A 7,016-nucleotide genomic window follows, 5' to 3' on the forward strand; every position below is an offset into this window, starting at 1 on the left:
AATCATATTGATAGAGTCGATAAATTTTTATGTTTCGTTTGGAACGCAATTTCAAACAAACTTTACGTGACAACTAATATAGGTATTGAACACTTCTGATATTGAATAGTGAACATGTTACACGGAAAAAAATCCATTCATAAATTCATGCAAACAAGATCACGATTTCGTGAACTGAAGCAATTATGAATGATAAACCTCGTCTTCATGAAACTATTTGTGTTTCCAACAAACTAGTTCGCGTCGGTTATATACATGGCGTTACATTCGAATGTTTGGTAGGGTTACTGTGGTTGTTCCCTGGACATGTTTGGTTTTTGTTGTGATCCTAGTTCACAATTTGGGAACTAGGATCACAACATTGAACCTTATTAAATGAATAACGATGTTCCAGGTCCTAAAGTTTTCTTATATCTACTACTCGTGCCTCTAGCTATACATTTCATGGAATAGTGCATGGGACAAAAATGATTCTAACAATAATACTCTAGATTTCGTGAAATAGTTCCCGTGAAAATTTCATGACCATGTTGCATGAAATTGCAAATTTTTAGAGATATCTTCTAAATATCACAAGCTCGCAAGATGGACCCTAGATTAAGTAATAGAAATCATGAACTAGTTCATTAACCTATGAATAATATTTTATGATTTGTGAAATATTTTATATGCACGAATGGTTAGTCGTGACTATTGTACTAGGAATCATGCCAGTTCACGAATACATGAATAATATTTGAGGATTTCGTGAACTGTTTCACGAGCACGAAGGGTAAGTCGTGATTTTCAGTTTATGAATACATGAATAATATTCTATGATTTCGTGAACTATTTCACGACCACGAATGGTAAATCCTGGCTATTATACTAGGAATCATAAACCAGTTCACGGGTACATGAATAATATTTGATGATTTTGTGAACTATTTCTCGAGTACGGATATTGGATCGTGACCAATATATTAAGAACCATGAGTTAGTTCACGAGGATCGTATGGATTCATGAATAAAATTCCGAGTTTCGTGAAATAGTTCACGAGAAAGTATCCAGACTGTTTTGATTTTGTGAACTAAAGTTCCTAAATCTATAAATAACATCATAAGTCAACCGTTGGTTTTATAAATAATATTCTTAAAGTTGTGTTCTAGTTCACGTACAGAAAATCGATTTTGCAATGACATGGCGAAAGACATGACTTTTGTTCACAAAACAAAAACAAATATTCCACTAATAAAACCGTTACGTGGGCGTTACTGAAAAGAAATTGAATATATTTATAAAAGTCATGATTTTTGCTCATGGTCCTGTTTTCGTAACGTAAAAACGTGGTTGTTCCAGATTTCATGGCACTTTATTCACGATTTTGGGAACATTTTTTGTGTAATGGCTGTCTTCGAAATAGGAATAGGGATATTATTACTAAAAATGTGCCTGCTCACTTTCTACGCATCCCTGTACCGAATACACTAAACGTCTGTCTGAATATATAAAAATATTTACCTAGTGAGGTTCGTAATTCGTAAAAAAGGTGGCAATATCACAAAGAACAATTGCACTGAAGTATTTTTTACGTGGTTTTTTGAATAAACACGGTTTTTTACCCAGATTTTTGAACTAACGCGGTTTTTTACGCGCACATATCCCCCTCGTAAAAACCGAGTGTATTTCTATTCCTTGCAGATAGAAATGTGAACAAAATGATCGAATCCCAATGCTATTCGCGCTTAGTTTCAAAATAATATCGATTCATTTCTAAGGTTGCCATCTGTAAGCAAAGTGGAATATTGATTGAAAGAAAAAAGATTTTTTTTTCCAAAGTCTAAAGTCGACCCAGTTTAGTTTCATCATATTAGGGACCTTTCGTAAATTACGTAACACAAAAATTGCTCAAAATTACCCCTCTCCTCTATTATGTAACAAACACCTCAAACAAAATTTTCTTATTCGGTAAACATATGTTACGTAACGTTATAGCTCACTCCCCATCCCCAATATGTCAGAACATGTCACACTTTGTGATACCCTCCCTTCCCCCTCCTAAAAGCGTTACGTAATTTACCAAATCTGATTTTTCAATACAACACCCATATTGTACATTAGGATTATTTAAAACATTCATAAATGTTTTGAGTCGTGCTAGCAAATTTCCGAACTGCGGGCCGAACGTGCATTTTTTTCTGATTGTCGCGGTGCTCTTTTCGACTTCTAATAAAAGCCAGGTTATGAATTCTTACGAAAAGTTTTTCAGTCTTACACAAGTTGTACAACTATTTGGGAAACATGCATCTTAATTAGTTTTCTTGAGCGCGTCCCGCATTCGTCCTGAAAACATCTGGTTACTTTATCATATTAGGAACTTGATGGTCCTGATATGATGAAACTAAACAGCAATCATATCTGGAACAGCACTAAACGGAACAATGTAACTGAACATGTACAAACTACATGAATTATTCCAGAAATTATAAACAGCAGTGCGCTTTGTTTATGGTTACACTTTGCTACTCTCGAAACTATTCCATTATTGGATGTTTAACCTACCCTACTCCAACATTCCTCATTCTTGATTGTGGCACTCTTAAACCTCAAACAACGTCTTAGAGGTATGATGATCAGATTACTTGAGTTCGAGCTCCCATCACAATCTGGAATCGCTTTTGATATCAATATATCCATCCTACTTTATTTTTTTAAATAATTTCAGCAGGGTTGACTGGTTAGGCTCAAATTTGGAAAAGAGTCTCAGGAATCATTTTTTGATCATACACATACTCGACACTTTTTATACCTTGAATGGCAGCTAATAAACACAAGAAGCCAATTGAATTTAGGTTCAAATATGGTTGAAAGTACGAAATTTATATTTCTAATTTCTAACTAGTCATGTCGGTATTATAACATTTTAAAACATAAAATTGTAAGAACAAATCGGTTCCAGTTGTGGGTCAAACTTTGGGCGCTATCGATATATGATTACCCGAGCTTTTTCCAGACATCGTCTTTCAATCCGGTACCCGACGTTTTGGTGACGTTTCGGTACATCTGTCGAGTATCTCGTTCTAGTGGTACTTCTCGATATTTTTGGAAATCCGCGAACATGTTTCCATCCATAAACAAGAAAAAAGCTGGAGATTATGGAACCACTTCGTGTTTAATACAACGATGAACAATGAGCCTGCCATGTCAAACATCATAACAGAGAGTAGGGAACGTCGTGCTCAAACTGATATTACCTAAATCGACCTATTCTCCACTTTTGATAGAGTGAACCACGATATAACTATCGCTGAAATGGAGAAATTCGGAATAAACGGTAGTTTTTGCAGTTGTTTCGATCCTTGTTCACAGATTGAGAAATAAAGGTTATCATTGCAGATTGTCAGGCACCCACAGTCACTTTACACCAAGAATAGCCCAGGGAAGCTACTTGGGGCCTAGGAAGTTTTTTGTTTTACTTCAAAGATGTGTATTTAGTGCTGAAGGATTTTCGCCGGTCCTTCGCTAACGATCTCAAAATATTTCGTCTCATCCGTTCAATTGAGTATTTTCCCAACTACAGTTTGAAAACTTCACTGATTGTGGTGTTGCAAAAACCACGCGTGTGTAAATCCGAAAAAAAGTGCTCAATGGTCGAATTCTCATGAAAGACTTTCTGGTACAGTTTGCAGAATTTTTTTATGACTGCTGAACCACAAAGAACAGACATATAAGCTAGAACAAACTTTCCCGAAAAAACTGTGTAAACGCTTAAGTTAAAATACGTTGAAAATCACCATCGCATACAGGTTCGCATACGTGAATCACCATTGTATCCAAGTTTGCACACAAATCCCGTATAGCGATTGCTGGCCGATCCAAGCGCCGACCAGTGGCAAGTTGCTACTCGCTGTTGTCATTTCAAAGCGACAGTTTTATTTCTTACACAAGTTGAAAACTTTACTTGTATGTCAGTTCTCAGTGGCTGAACTTCGCCAGACACGTTCGAGCCAGATGTAACGGGGGTGGTGGAGAGGGTCCTCTTTCGGCTGTACTGCGTTTTTACTCGGCTGATATGGTCACTAGAGGGACAAGAAAAAAATGGCCCCTATCTGCCCACACCTGGGTCGATTCCTAGTCCCACCAGGAGTACTTGCTCCAAATTTGAAGCAAATCGGATAAGTCTTGCTACTGGACCAACCTGCCTGAAGTTTGTATGGAATTTTTCGACAATTTACATGGAGCAAATCCACTAGCTCGCATGTTTTCCACTAGGTGGCACTGTATGCATCGTATTATCACTGAAAGTGAAAATAAGAAAGATAATTTGATTGTCTACAACTTTACCGAAGACTGCTGGGCAATTCGGCTTTGGTAAAAGAAATTATTAAACTTTTAGCGAAGTGATGTCTGAGCCAGTTTTGCATGGGGCCTAGCAGTGTATGGTTGTGTATCAGTACTCGATTCGCATGAACTAAACATTTTTGTTGAATAATGGTTGGGCTTAGCTCAATAACATGTTCAGAAGAATTACAGTAAATAATACATGAGCCATGTTTTGGTTAGAACATTGTAGTTCCACATGTTACCGCATATAGGGCGCCAACACCAACTTTTCAACATAGAGAGATATAAATTAGGTGTCTTCCACAAAGTTGTGGAATATAACTCGTATTATTTACTACTATTCTTCTGAACATAGTAATGAACTGAATCTAACCATTATATCACGAAAATATGTAGGTTCGTGGGAAACAAATCCTAATACACAATCATGCACTGCTAGGCCCCATGCAAAACGAACTCAGACATCACTTCGTTAAAAGTTTAATAACTTCTTTTAACAAAGCCGGATTTACTAGCAGTCTTTGACAAAGTTGTAGACAATTAAATAGTCATTCTTATTTTCACTTACAGTGATAAAACGATGCATACAGTGCCACCTAGCGGCGAAAATGCGAGCTAGTGAGTGTTCTCCATGTAAATTGTCGAAAAATATCATACAAACTTCAGGCACGCTAGTCCGATAGATAGACTTGTCCGTTTTGCTTCAAATTTGGAGCAAACACTCCTGGTGGGACTAGGAATCGACTCAGCGGTAGGCCGATTGATTTTTTAAAAATTTATTTTTCTCTGAGCACTCTTATGGGCACCCTATGTAAGAACAATCGAGTTAACAAAAGAGAAAGTAAACAAAGAGAGACTCTTATTGTTAGTTACGTCCAATTGTACATTTTCTCCTGAATTACCTTATTCAGAATGATATGAATATGCTCTAATCTTCCATACCATATAGTAACTAAACCTTGAAGACTTATCTTTGCCTCATTACATTTTATTTATCAACAAATAACTAGAATAAAAACTGCAACCCATCAAATGTATCCGACATTCAACATCAACAACAATCTTTGCAATCATCTTCCTCTTCTATTGTATCCAAATTTTTTAAAAGATAACACAATACGAGGCCAATAAAGTACATTGCGCCTCGTTGCATAGACAAGACGAGTCTCTGCGGGGCACGACCGCCAATGATACCGTACGGTATACGGCTGTGTAAATACAACTGTAAAATCTATCTTAATCCACCTAGTGGGGCACCGTGCCATACCACAACAATCGGATAATTTGCTTCAAATCGGTTACTTCAATTATCCACATTTAAGCTTGACTGTTCTCAAATCACCTGACACGAAAATATAGTATATCTAGCATCATTAGGTTTAAACATCTGGGATGTGTTAGGCATTCAATGATATCATTTTGTTGAGTCGAATGATATAAGGAACCAACACCGAAAAAAGTGATTCGATGTGATCATATAAGCATTCTCGCATAAAAGGTAGACAAGAAAAGTTATAAAAATTGGCTCCATTTGGTAGGGTTTGTGTACTTATTGTCATTCTCCTTGAAATATACACTAAAAGGAAGGCTGACTGGTTTATACTATAGTTACTATATTCATAGTTAGGCGGAGACACTGAGCGGAGCCAATTGAACACGTCAAATGGCGGAGCCAATCGAGCATGACGTCACATAACATGTTCTCTTTGGATGTATATGGAAAAGGTATTGTAATTATGGTCATAATTATTTTACTCTTTTCTTGTGTTATCGAGTGTAGAGAAACGAGAAGATCAAGATTTTTTTGTAACACAAAGAGATATTCGCACAAGTATGAAATCATATCATCAGATCTTCGAATTGGTTTTCTATTCGTACATGTAAAGTTCGTACTCACGACGACAATGAAATCATTAAGCTAGAGCTTGAACATTTGCATGGGTTGCTAGTGTTTTCTAGAGTTCCTATATATAGAGTTAGGCGGACACAAAAGCCGGAAAACTGGCAGCTCTTATTCCAGGAAGAAAACACTAGCAACCCATGCAAATGTTCAAGCTCTAGCTTAATGATTTCATTGTCGTCGTGAGTACGAACTTTACATGTACGAATAGAAAACCAATTCGAAGATCTGATGATATGATTTCATACTTGTGCGAATATCTCTTTGTGTTACAAAAAAATCTTGATCTTCTCGTTTCTCTACACTCGATAACACAAGAAAAGAGTAAAATAATTATGACCATAATTACAATACCTTTTCCATATACATCCAAAGAGAACATGTTATGTGACGTCATGCTCGATTGGCTCCGCCATTTGACGTGTTCAATTGGCTCCGCTCAGTGTCTCCGCCTAACTATGAATATAGTAACTATAGTGTTTTCTTCCTGGAATAAGAGCTGCCAGTTTTCCGGCTTTTGTGTCCGCCTAACTCTATATATAGGAACTCTAGTTTATACTGGAAGGCACGTTTGTATGTGAACGAACATACTGTCGTGGCAACAATTTTCGACCGAAATTGATTCGCTTTGTATGTGCTATAAGCTTATAGAGTCACTTTTGGTGTTTGTAGTTTGTAATTCCGTTTATTAGTAATTTTTTTTTTATTGAAATCAAAATAAAATAGATTCAAACATAAATAAAAGTTTGTTTTATGCAATCAAATAGTGATAATTCAATTATCCCAGTGCCA

Source organism: Topomyia yanbarensis, chromosome 3, assembly GCF_030247195.1.
Source record: "Topomyia yanbarensis strain Yona2022 chromosome 3, ASM3024719v1, whole genome shotgun sequence".
NCBI lineage: Eukaryota > Metazoa > Arthropoda > Insecta > Diptera > Culicidae > Topomyia > Topomyia yanbarensis.